General features: G+C 33.7%; 1 pseudogene; it reads right to left on the bottom strand.

The window, feature by feature from the left end:
• Positions 1-815: 815 nt before the first annotated feature.
• LOC142161797 (uncharacterized) lies at positions 816-5,335 on the bottom strand (annotated as a pseudogene).
• Between the last annotated feature and the right edge of the window lie 8,364 nt (positions 5,336-13,699).

Raw genomic sequence — 13,699 nt, 5'->3', positions numbered from 1 at the left:
GGGTAACTGGGCAGTGTCTTTTAAAAATTGGGACTTGGCTTATTTGATAACAACACGATAGGGGTCGAAGAATTACTTAAAAAAATCAAGAAACATGCGGAAGCTAAAAGAAAATAAAGAAACAAAAAAAACAACGGGAAATTAAAGATAGATTGAATTCAAGAAAGAGTTTCTTGAATTCAAGAAGTCTATTCTTGAAGTTGAATCCTAACAACAACAATTAGCTAACAAAGAACTAATCGCGTTTGGTAGAGAATTAAAAACAAGAGATAGATTGTGAAACCCGACCCTTTAGAATAACAAGAACAACAATAAGCCTAAACTTATCACCTTTCTTGAATACCTAGAAGTGATCTAAGATTTCGAAAGAGTTTAAACTTACCACCTTAAGTTGAGTCTTGAAGGTTGAAGAATAAATCCAAGAGTAGCCACACACAAGAGTACAAGAAAAATCTCACAATTTTTATTGATAATAGTCTAAGTCTAAAAGCAAAGAAGACACCCTTTTAGATAGGGAGGGGGTCACGAAATTCTACCTAAAAATTAAGGAAATAAAGTCCTAAACTACTTTGGACAACAAGTCCAACTATCATAGTAAAAGGTAAAACTCTAGGAAATAAAAACTAAGTCAATCTTGTAAAGTAAATCCAATAATCTTAGGAAAATAAAAACAAAGCCTTAAATACCTAGGAAAGCATCAAATATGTCCTAACAAACTAGAAAACAAAATAAGGAACTTTGACTCCTTCTTCTATGTCTTGGCCGCCCCTCCTTGAGCTGACTTGGGCGCCAAGTTAGCTCCTTTGTAGGTTGATTTAGGTGCCTAATTTAGACCCTCCTTGGCTAGTGCTTGGACCCCAATCTACCTCCTCTTGGACTTGGACTTGGACCATGAAATGAGTGTAGCACTTAGCTAAGTCCTCTCCATAATTCTTGAGCTCTTCTTCCACCATTAGCGCCTTCTTGATCTCCCATTGAAGCCCAACAACCTTGTCTTGCTTCTCCTTAGCTTGAGACCTTATGAATGGCTTTTTTGGTACTTCTAAAGCTTTATCCTTGTCCGTGGAGCTATCATTCCCCTCCTATTGAAAAGAATTCGTCCTCGAATTTGAACCTACATCAAATAAGGATATGTCAGCAACATTGAAAGTAGCACTTACTTGAAACTCACCTGGAAGGTCCAATTTGTAAGCATTATCTCCAATCCTTTCAAGTACTTTAAATGTCCCATCTCCTCTAGGGTGCAATTTTGTCTTCCTTTTTGAAGGAAATCTTTCCTTCCTCATATGAACCCAAACCAAATCACCAGGCTCAAAGATAACCGGTTTTCGACCTTTATTTTTTCGTAAAGCTGTTTGCTCATTCTTCCTCTCAATTGCAAGTCTCGTATGCTCATGAATGGTCTTCATCAAATCAGCTTTCTTTTTTCCATCAAGACTAACCATCTCATTAGTAGGCAAAGGCAATAAGTCAAGGGGTGTAAGGGGGTTAAAGCCATAAACAACTTCAAAAGGAGAATAACTAGTAGATGAATGAACAGTTCAATTGTAAGAAAATTCTACCATAGGCAAGTGATCCTCCCAAGAAGTTAATTTTCCTTTTAGAACATCCCTTAACATATTTCCTAAGGTTCTATTTACTACCTCAGTTTGCCCATCAGTTTGTGGATGACAAGAAGTAGAAAACAATAATTTTGTTCCCAATTTTCCCCAAAGCACGCGCCAAAAGTGTCTTAGAAACTTAGCATCCCTATCACTAACAATAGTTCGAGGTATACCATGCAATTTAACAACTTCTCTAAAAAATAAATCAGCAACATGAGAAGCATCATTAGTCTTTAAACAAGGAATAAAGCGAGCCATTTTTGAGAACCTATCTACCACAACAAAGATGCTATCCTTACCATACCTTGTTCTAGGCAATCCTAACACAAAGTCCATAGAAATATCAATCCAAGGTGAAATAGGAACAGGTAATGGCATGTATAAACCATGTGGCAACACTTTAGATTTAGCTTGTTTGCATTCAAGACATTGAGCACAAAATCTTTCTACATCTTCTCTCATATTAGGCCAAAAGAAATTTTCAGCAAGGATGTCAAGTGTTTTAGGCACACCAAAGTGTCCCATAAGCCCCCCACAATGTGCTTCCCTCACAAAAACTTCTCGCAAAGAACAATTAGGGACACAAAGCTTATTCTCTTTAAAAAGAAACCTATCTTTCAGATTATACTTCTCAAAAGGCCCATTTAAACATGCCAAAAATGCTACATCCAAATCAGAATCATCAACATATAAATCCTTAATATGATCAAATCCCATCAATTTAGAAATAAGAGTAGAAACAAGTGCGTACCTTCTTAAAAGCGCATCAGCAACTATATTGTCTTTACCTTGCTTGTAGCTAATCACATAAGGAAATGTCTCAATGAATTTAACCCATTTGGCATGTCTTCTACTCAATTTACCTTGGATTTTCAAGTATCTTAAAGACTCATGGTCAGTTTTTATCACAAACTTCTTTGGCCACAAATAATGCTGCCCTGTAGCAAGAGCCCTTACCAAGGCATATAATTATTTATCATAAGTAGAATAATTCAATACAGCCCCATTCAACTTCTCACTAAAATAAGCGATTGGTTTAGAATCTTGCATTAAAACAGCCCTAATACCTCTACCAGATGCATCACATTCAATTTCAAAGGACTTATTAAAATCAGGTAATTGTAACAAAGGAGCAGAACATAATTTATCCTTCAAAATATTAAATGCATGCTCTTGTTCTTTTCCCCAATTAAAGACCTTATCATTCTTAATGACTTCAGTTAAAAGTGCAGCAATTGAACTAAAATCTCTAACAAATCTCCTATAAAAGCTAGCAAGTCCATGAAAACTTCTAACTTCAGTAATGCTCTTAGGTGTAGGCCAATATTTAATCGCCTTGATTTTATCTTCATCTACCTCTACACTACTAGAACTCACAACAAAACCCAAGAAAACTACCTTATCTACACAAAAAGTGCACTTGGATAAATTTGCATATAATTGTTGCTCCCTAAGCACATTACAAACTTGTTTCAAATGTTCGACATGCTCTTCTAAAGATTTAGAAATGATCAGAATATCATCAAAATAAACGACTATAAATTTTCCATGAAAATCCTTAAAGATATGGTTCATTAGCCTTATGAATGTACTAGGTGCATTAGTTAACCCAAATAGTATCACTAACCATTCATACAATCCATATTTAGTTTTAAAGGCAGTTTTTCATTCATCTCCAGGATTCATTCTAATTTGGTGATATCCACTCTTCAAATCAATTTTAGAGAATATTTGAGAACCATGCAATTGGTCAAGCATATCATCTAAATGGGGAATAGGATGGCGATACTTTACCGTTATTTTATTAATGGCGCGGCAGTCCACGCACATCCTCCAAGTGCCATCCTTCTTTGGTACCAAAAGTACGGGCACAGAACAGGGACTCATGCTTTCTCTTATAAATCCTTTATCAAGCAGCTCCTCTACTTGTCTTTGCAATTCTTTTGTTTCTTCGGGATTGCTCCTAAAAGCAGGCCTATTAGGAATTTGTGATCCTGGCATAAAATTAGTTTGATGCTCTATTCCTCTAAAAGGTGGTAAACCATTATGAAGGTCCTCAGGAAAAACATCTTCAAAATCCTGCAAAAGATTAGAAATAACACTAGGCAAAGAGGATGTTAGTGAATCATTATTAAGCAGAACTTCCTTATAAGTGAGCAAGATAATAGGCAGCCCTTCTTTTTTTGCAACTAAACACTCTTTGGCTTTTGCAAGGCTCACTTTTTTTTCAATCTTAGCCTCTTTCCTCTCACCAATGCTTTCTTTTTTTCACTCTTCCCCACCTTTTCCTTTCTCTCTTTGCTTCCCTCTCTCTCTCCTCACACCTCACTTCATATTTTCCCTCTTTGTCTTTCCTTCCAGTCTCTCGTTTTGATCCCTTCCCATGTTTCCCCATTGATTCTTTCATCTTTTTTTTATCTTCGTACACTTGGAAAAGAGTTAAAGGTGCAAGAATGTACTTCTTGCAATTATGCTCAAGAGGGTATCTATTTTTCCTCCCATCGTGAAAAGCACTCCTATCATACTGCCACGGGCAGCCCCAACAAGATATGACAAGCTTGCATGGGTACTATATCACATAGAACTTCGTCAGTGTACCTTCCAATCTTGAAGGAGACCATGCATTGCTTATTCACCTTGACCTCTCCACTATCATTGAACCATTGCAACCTATAAGGTCTAGGGTGTTTCGTCCATTCCAACCCTAACTTTTCCACCAAATATGCACTCACAACATTAGCACAACTCCCATTATCAATTATTATAGAGCAAATTTTATCTTTAATCTCACACCGAGTATGGAATATGTTTTCCCTTTGTTCTTCATTAGAGTGACCCAAATTAATGTGCATAAGCCTCCTAACCACAAAATTCACCCCACTATCAATGTACTCCATCTCTTCTCCTTCTTCACTCTCTACAAAGTTTTCTTCTTGTTCTTCACTTGGTTCACCTTTTTCACTCTCATATCCCCCATCCTCTTTGATTAGAATGTTTATTCTACTTGGGCATTCATAAGCCTTATGCCCTCTCCCTTGACACTTGAGACATTGAATAGAAGAAGTAGAAGTAGAAATTTTAGGCATAAAAGGCTTACCCCCATCCTTGGATTCCAATTTTTTCCTGCCCTTGTCTTCATGGAATTTAAGAGTAGGTGTCTCCTCAGATTTCGGCCATTGCTTCTTTGGAATAGTAGTTGGCCGGCTTCTCCATGAGCTAGATTGTTGTCTCCTTTTGTTTTGTCCTTCTACCTTTACAGCTAATTCAACTAACTCATCTAAAGTTACATATTGTTGTAATTCGACTACATCAGCTATTTCCCTATTTAAACCATTCAAAAACCTAGCCATTATAGCCTCCTCTTCCTCCATACAATTATCTTGGATCATAGCCATATCTATAGCCTTTAAGTACTCATATACAGACATGGACCCTTGCCTCAAAGTTTGAATATGTTGTTGTAGATCTCTTTGAAAGTGTGATAGCACAAATCTCTTCCTCATTGCCCTCTTCATCTCAGCCCACGTAGCAACGAGTGCTTGTCCTTCTTGCAATTTGTCCCTAGAAAGCTTTTTCCACCAGATTGCTGCATAGTCAGAAAACTCAATAGCAGCAAGTTTAACTTTCTTACCCTCAGAATAGTTGTGGCAGTCAAAGATGGCTTCAACTTTTCTCTCCCAATCAAGGTACAAGTCTGGATCCCTTGTTCCCTTGAAAGTTGGCATCTTCATCTTTATACTACTTATATTATCATCTTCTAGTCTTCCTCTTTGTCCCCTCCTATATCTTCCTAACCTATCAAAATCAATATCATTATTAATATCATCGATAGAGTTTTCTTGATTTACAATGGGAGCAGGGGGTACATTTCCCCTAGCTTGGGGTCTAGCGTTATTTCCCCTCCTAAGTTAAGCTATTGTAATATTTTGCTCAGCAATGGTGTCTCTCATCTCTTGGAATTGCAAATTCCACCTTTCAAATTATTGGTGCATAGCTTGCAAGGTGAAATTATTCCTTCCTTTGATTTCAGCTTCTTGAAGAACCCTTTGTTCATCATCTTTACCTGTATGAGACATCCTGAACAAAGCAATATATATCCCTCAATTTGGCTTTTTCCCTCTGATGTTCTTACCTCTCTTACCCTTTTCCACTCAATGCAACTCTTAGTCGTTAATCTTTAGATTTATTAATAAACCTTACTAGTCACAACCCTTAGTGATCAGAATATGGAGTTAGAAAAAGAAAGAAAAGTGAATGACCAAACCTAGGAAGAATAGGAATTGGTTAGTAGAAATGAAAAAGGAAAGAATTTTAGGAAACCCAAAACCCACAAGAATAAGGGAAGGAGTTTCCTTAATCTTCAAGAACAAGGATCCCCTCTTCTTGTTTTCTTTCTTGACTTGGAAACCAACAAATAATTGAACTCTAAAATAATAATGAGTAATAACACTTTTTTTGGGCTGATTTTCATTTTTTTTTTGGTTTTATTTTTTATTTTTGTTCTGCTCAAGAACCTTCCAAGATTATCAAGATTGAAATCTTGATTAGCCTATGCTCTGATACCACTTGATAACAACACGATAGGGGTCCAAGAATTACTAAAATAAAATCAATAAACGTGCGGAAGCTAAAAAAAAATAAAGAAACAAAAAAAAACAACTAAAAATTAAAGATAGATTGAATTCAAGAAGTCTATTCTTGAAGTTGAATCCTAACAACAACAATTAGCTAACAAAGAACTAATCGCCTTTGGTAGAGAATTAAAAATAAGAGATAGATTGTGAAACCCGACCCTTTAGAATAACAAGAACAACAATAAGCCTAAACTTATCACCTTTCTTGAATACCTAGAAGTGATCTAAGATTTCGAAAGAGTTTAATCTTACCACCTTAAGTTGAACTTTGACTCCTTCTCCTATGTCTTGACCGCCCCTCTTTGAGCTGACTTGGGCGCCAAGTTAGCTCTTTTGTAGGTTGATTTAGGTGCCTAATTTAGACCCTCCTTGGCTGGTGCTTGGACCCCAATCTACCTCCTCTTGGACTTGGACTTGGACCATGAAATGAGTGTAGCACTTAGCTAAGTCCTCTCCATAATTCTTGAGCTCTTCTTCCACCATTAGCGCCTTCTTGATCTCCCATTGAAGCCCAACAACCTTGTCTTGCTTCTCCTTAGTTTGAGACCTTGTGAATGACTTTTTTGGTACTTCTAAAGCTTTATCCTTGTCCGTGGAGCTATCATTATTTCTTTTATTTCTCAAATTTCTTGGCCGATTCTAGAGCTCCTTGGAGAGGGATTTTCACCTAGCTATTGGAGGTAAGTGATTTGTATATAATGTGAGCTTAATAGATAAATTATGGGTAGATTTTAACATGTAAGTTATGGAAATATTAGGATTTTGGTTAAAAAACATAGATTTTGATAAACATGAGATTAGACCACGAAAATGATTATGAAATTGGGTAAAAATTATATATTTGTGTTGGTGAGGTTATGGATAATATTTATTTACAAAATAATTTCGAAATCCGGGCACGTGGGCTTGGGGGTGAATTTTAGGAATCTTCTAAATTTGGTTGGGTAATCACTCTAATAGTTAAATTATGAACTTTTGGATAATTATTGATTTGTTTGTACAACCTTTGGCTAATTTTGGATTGTTCGGCACCGGCTTGAGGCTTTTAGAGTGATTTGTGGATCGAAAAGTGGACTTGGGAACGAGGTAAGTCTCTTGCCTAACCTTGTAAGAGGGAATTTACCTCATAGGTGTTTATATTTGTTATTTGCTACTAATTGTGGGTGCTACGTACGCACGAAGTGACGAGAGTCTGTGCGTAGCTAAAATTCATGTTATGTCCGGGTATACATAGGTCTTTATTATGATATTACTTGCACCATTTGAACTCAACTTGCTAATTTAACTGCTTAAATTAATAAGTAAAATTTGGTTAAAGGTGATGTTAAATCGAGTTTCATTACTTAGAGAGTTGGCGGAAATGTTTAGTCATGGATGGAAATTTATATTCTTTCATGGGCTTACCTTAAAGTTGTAAATACATAATTCGTAATCCGAAGAGTTTCCCTATTCCTGTGGATGGGGCCGAACGCCTCGACAATATTTATATATATTATGGGATGCATCCATGGATTGGGCCATATGACCTCGTTAGTATATGTACACGATTACTATGGATCGGGCCGTACGACCTCGGCATAACTCGTGCGTGTTGTCACTCGAAGTCCGATTATATTTGGCATGTATTTCATGACTTGAAGATTTATAAATACATGTTGAGCCCTTACTTGTTGAGATTAGCATTTGATATTTGGGGACTTTTAATTGTTATTTTGTTAAAGGATCATTTAATTATTGCCTCTTAATCCATTATTGATGTTGTATTTTATGTCTATTAAATATTCTTGTACATTATGTATATTGTCCACTAGTAAGTGTTGATGTCGACCCCTCGTCACTACTTCTTCGAGGTTAGACTACATACTTACTGGGTACATGTTGTTTACGTACTCACGCTACACTTCTGCACATATTGTGCAGGTTCTGAGGCAGGTGCATCTGAAGTTCGTCCGGGCGCGCATCCGCATTACCCATAGGCTTAGTGGTGAGCTGCTTGTCATGCTCCGTTCTGCAACACCTAGAGCCTTCTCTTCTTATGTTTTTATCATTTCTGTCTATTTTGTTTCAGACAGTAGTTCTTAGAGTATTTTGTGTATTCTACTAGACGCTCGTGCACTTGTGACACCGGATTTTGGGAGTTCTAGTAGACACTCATGGGTTTTGATTTTTTTAATTCACTATCTTACTTTCCCGTTTAGTTTATGCTTTACATCACTACGCTCACTTACTATTTGTTTCTGTGTTAAATAAAAAATAAAGACTTTAAAAATATTAAAATGAGAAATTAAATGAGTAGTTCATCGTTGGCTTGCTAGCAGCGACGTTGGGCATCATCAATGCCTATAATAGAAATTGGGTCGTGACATAATTATTTTTAATTCAAATTAAAAAAGAATAACTAATTATTAACTAACCTAACTAATTTTGTTGTGACACTTGGCATCATCACATTGATTTGTTTCTCCTATTCTATATAGATAGATACGGACAATATAAAAGAATATTTATGCAATCATATCATTTGAAAAGATAACTACAAGTAACTACTGATAGTAACCGGAGCAAGTTAACAAAAAACTGGAAAAAAAAGTTATATGTACTAACAATGTAAATAATTTTTTACACTATAAGTGTTTATTGACAGTAATGTTTTTTTATAAAATTTACCAATTAATGTTTGTATAGAGTTTACATGCAATTGTCGTTTTAAGTAACTTGATGGTGTCAATTTTCTTTACACTATCAGTAGTGTATAAAATTTATACTCAAAATAAAATAGAATACTTGCTATAATTGGTAAAATTATGCTAATATAAAAATACTTTATATTATCGGTGAATATATTCCATATGTTTAATTTGTGACTTAATTTCTTTTTTTTGTTTTGGCTGTTGAAAAAAGATTGCTTCTTTATTATATTTAGTATGTTTTTAATTAAGCATTCCCATTTTACCGTAAGTGACACTCTCCTATAGGAATGGACCACAAGATTTAAAGAGTATTTTTGATTTATTTTACATACTTTTAGCTTATGATCACAAGATTTAAGTGTGATTCATTCTTAGACATCATGTCCCATCAAACAAAAAATCATAAAACGAAACCGAGAAATAAAGTTTCCTCTTTTTTTCACTAGTTATTTTTAAAGGTTTTTAGGAGAACATAAAACTTAACTATAACTAGTAGTTGTACCCGCGCGATGCGCGGTCAATATTAAAAATTATTAATGAAATTAATTATGATCGGGTTTGTTTGAACATATTAGATCGTATTGATTTAATAAATTTCAATTATCATCTTATTTATCAATATGATATACCTAATAATGAAATCTCTATTAGATTAAAGGGACATATATAGTCATTGAATAACTTTTTTGTTCTATATTTTTTTTATTATATTCTCCAATGTTTAGTATTATTACATTATTAATAAAAATTTATTAGTATATTATTTTGTTTAATATTTTTGTCTGCTTGCTTTCTTTTTGTAATATAATATAAGATACATTTTTTTATTACTCTTGAAATATTTTTTTATTTTAAATTTTATTCTGTTGTTCTCAACAATAGTTATCTAAATTTTAATGAATAAAATCTCTATTAAATTAAAGGGACTTATATAGGCATCAAATAACTTTTTTCTTCTGTATTTTTTATATATTATATTATCAAATATTTAGTATTATTACATTGTTAATAGAAATTTTTATTAGCATTTTACTTTATTGAATATTTTTGTCTCCTACTTTTTTTTTGTAATATAATATAAGATATATATTTTATTACTCTTAAAATATTTTTTAATTTTAAATTTTATTCTATTGTTATCAATAATATTATCTGAATTTTAATGAATAAAATCTCTGTTAAATTAGACGGGCTTATATACGTATCGAATAACTTTTTTGTTCTGTATTTTATTTTATTATATTATCCAATATTTAGTGTTATTTCATTGTTAATAGAAAGTTTTATTAGCATATTAGTTTGTTTAATATTTTTGTCCGTCACTTTTATTTTTGTAAAATAATAGAAGATATATATTTTATTACTCTTGAAAATTTTTTTATTTTAAATTTTATTCTATTATTCTCAATAATATTGTCTGAATTTTAATGAATAAAATTTTTATTATATTAAAGGGACTTATATAGTCATCGAATAAATTTCTTTTGTTATATATTTTTCTTTATTATATTATCCAATATTTAGTATAATTGCATTGTTAAAAATAATTATTAGCATATTACTTTGGTTAATAGTTTTGTATGATGCTTTCTTTTTGTAATATAATAGAAGATATATATTTTATTACTACTGAAATATTTTTTTATTTTAATATTATTCTCAATAATATTGTCTGAATTTTAATGAATAAATACTCTTTTTATAAAAATAAAAAATTGATTAAAAAAAATAAAAAAACAAAGAAATTAACTAACCTAAACCAACCCTCACCCATGTCTGAATAGTTAATTTTAGGTAGTTAATTTCATTGTGCCTTTTCTTTTAATTTCTTTTTCTTATTTTAAAAATAATTTTTGAAACTCCAAATTTGTTGGAGCTTTCTCCTAAAATTTGACACTTGTTAATTTTTTGATGTTACACTTAGAATCATGACAATGGTTTGCTTCTCCTATTTTATATAGATAGAATAGATATTGTCTGAATTTTAATGAATAAAATCTCTATTAAATTAAAGGGACTTATATAGTCGTCGAATAACTTTTTTATTTTATATTTTTCTTTATTATATTATCCAACGTTTCATAAAATTACATTGTTAATAGAAATTATTAGCATATTACTTGTTTAATATTTTTGTCTGCAACTTCTTTTTTAAATATAATAGAATATATATATATATTTTATTACTCTTAAAAATATTTTTTAAATTTTATTATATTGTTCTCAATAATATTGTCTGTCTTTTAATGAATAAATACACTTTTTATTTTAAAAAGAAAAACGAAAACGATTGAAAAAAATGAAACAAAGAAATTAACTAATCTAAACAAACCCTCACACATGTTTGAATAGTTAATTTTAGGTAGTTAATTTCTTTGTTAATTTTTAATAATTAATTATTAACTAAATAACTAATTATTAACTACTTATGTCATGTGACTTTTTTCTAGGCTACCACTTAGATTATTATGGTGTCTTTTTCTTTGGCTTTTAATAATATATAGATATAGATCGTCCAAAAACTCATACAGTGTGATGTGACAATAGATCGGCTTGTGGACAGTTGGCCTGTACTTTTTTTTTCTTTTTCATATAATGTATTGACTTGTTCCTAATAAAACTTTGACCTTGGTTAAAAGATATACAAAAAAATAAGAATAAAGTGAGATATTATATGAAGTAATTAATAGCTGAAAACGTTACAACGTAGAATTATTTTCCTTTTTACTCTTTAGCATAACGGGTACGAACGTAATATATATTGTCTTAAGACCGAATGACCTATGTCTGTCTGTCACTGCAATTTGATCGGCTTTCACATCTACACACCAAGAATAGTGAAACTTATCTAAATAAAAATTAGACGTATTCACTTGACCAGAAGATGACTACGTAGTAAAGGATCAAGTGGGGTCAATCATATCGCATATGGTCCCTTTTGGACTTTGTTAAACATATTAAAATAATAGAATTTGATTAAATTGGAAACTAGCGGAAGATTAAGGAACAAAAAGAATGTCTCCTCATAGTTTGCTTCATTATTACTCAATGCCTCACTTCTTCACCAGAGGATTCTTTACACATGTTTACCTTTAAAATCGGATAACAATTAAATTTATAAATATTTTTAAGGATATGTGATTTTACTTGGCACAAACAGAGAAATATAAAAATTGAAATTAGAAATTAACTATGAAATAAAGCAAACCGATATATCATACAACTTTTACCCTTGAGCTAGGTTGCCCTCGCACCAACTACGTGTAATATTGAAGAGTAAGAACTGAACTACGGAATAAGAGAGCTTAAGAGAGAAAACGTAATATATGGCTTATTGAAGAGTAAGAACTGAACTACTAAATAAGAGAGCTTAAGAGAGAAAACGTAATATATGGCTTTGTTATGCGTCAATCTGTCTTTACAAAATGATTGAAACCCCCTTTATATAGTAGAGGAGTTCTACATATGGTACAATTCTAAATACAGAAGGAAATCTCCTGATTGGCAAATCAACCGGTCTTGACTTGATACATGCCGAGATCTCCGCCACAATCCTCGCCCGGTCACGGATTCCTCGGCTTTCTGTTATTCGACTTAGCAGGCTTCCTTCGATCTCGCTAGATCTCTATCCTTCTCGGTCTAGACCTTAGCTGGTCTCGATTTCGATCGATCCCTGAATCACAAGCTAGGCAATATTTATTCATGTAACGATCCAATATAACTTGGGATTGAACCTTGGTCTGCCACCCCTGCCTCGATTAACCATACAAAATCGGGCAAGCCCGATCTTTTTCCCTCATTTTTTGGAGAGTAATGACAAGAAGCGTTTTGAGCCTTCGATCATGACGTAATCGTCGTGACATAAACAGTAGAAGTGACAGAAACATCTCGTCGGTACAGTTTCCCAGGTATTTAATGCGCGTCAGTCGACAATTGGCCACTACCAGTTTTGAACCGTCGTTGTGAAACCGATAAATAGCCCCCTTCTTCATTATTTCAAACTTCACTTTCAAATATTTTTCATTTGAATCTCCATAGTTCTTTGCCTTCTTCAAAGCTTCCTATCTTCAGATCTTTGAGTTTCTTTGCTTGTTTTTCCTAAAAATCAAATACTCTAGTCTCCATTCTTCTTTGCCCACAAAAACTAAATGGCCAAAACATCTACACCTGTTGCGCAGAAAGAGGCTGCTTCCTCATCTCGGCTGGCCGGCAAGAAACTAGTGGTGGAGCCACGCCCTTAAGAACTTATTCCCGGGGGGTGTGTCATAGATTCCGACTTTAAGGTCGAGAAACCCTCATCGGTTCCTGGTCGATGCGAGCCGATATCGAGGTATATATGACCGATAACCAAAAGCCTCATCAACCAGGTGAAGAAAGATTGCAACTGGGGAAACAAAGAGGTTATGATACCGGCACCAGAAGAAGCGATCACCACCCAGGTGACCCTCGACCAAATTCACCCCTCATTCTGGAGGATCGTGATACTGCTTCATTTCTTCGTGAGCAAAATCGACGGGCTTCCCTTCATCCTTGACCACCTCATAAGATTATATAGCCCTCGACTCTATCAAGGTGGGCTGATAAAGCTTCAACGCCGGGCCATCAAGGATCTTATCTCGAGTGTAGATGAAGACAAAGATCAGGGTTGGATGGGCCGGTTCGTTCGGGTGAAGACCACGAACCTAATCCCGGCTGAGAGCATGCCATTTCCTGATAAATGGAATATGAAACATAAGTATGATTCCGTCTTTAATTTTTGTTCGATGTTTTT

The sequence above is a fragment of the Nicotiana tabacum genome, chromosome 15 (genome assembly GCF_000715075.1).
Source record: "Nicotiana tabacum cultivar K326 chromosome 15, ASM71507v2, whole genome shotgun sequence".
Taxonomy (NCBI): domain Eukaryota; kingdom Viridiplantae; phylum Streptophyta; class Magnoliopsida; order Solanales; family Solanaceae; genus Nicotiana; species Nicotiana tabacum.
Note: the sequence above shows the minus strand (reverse complement) of the source record. Positions and strands in the feature narration are given on the sequence as shown.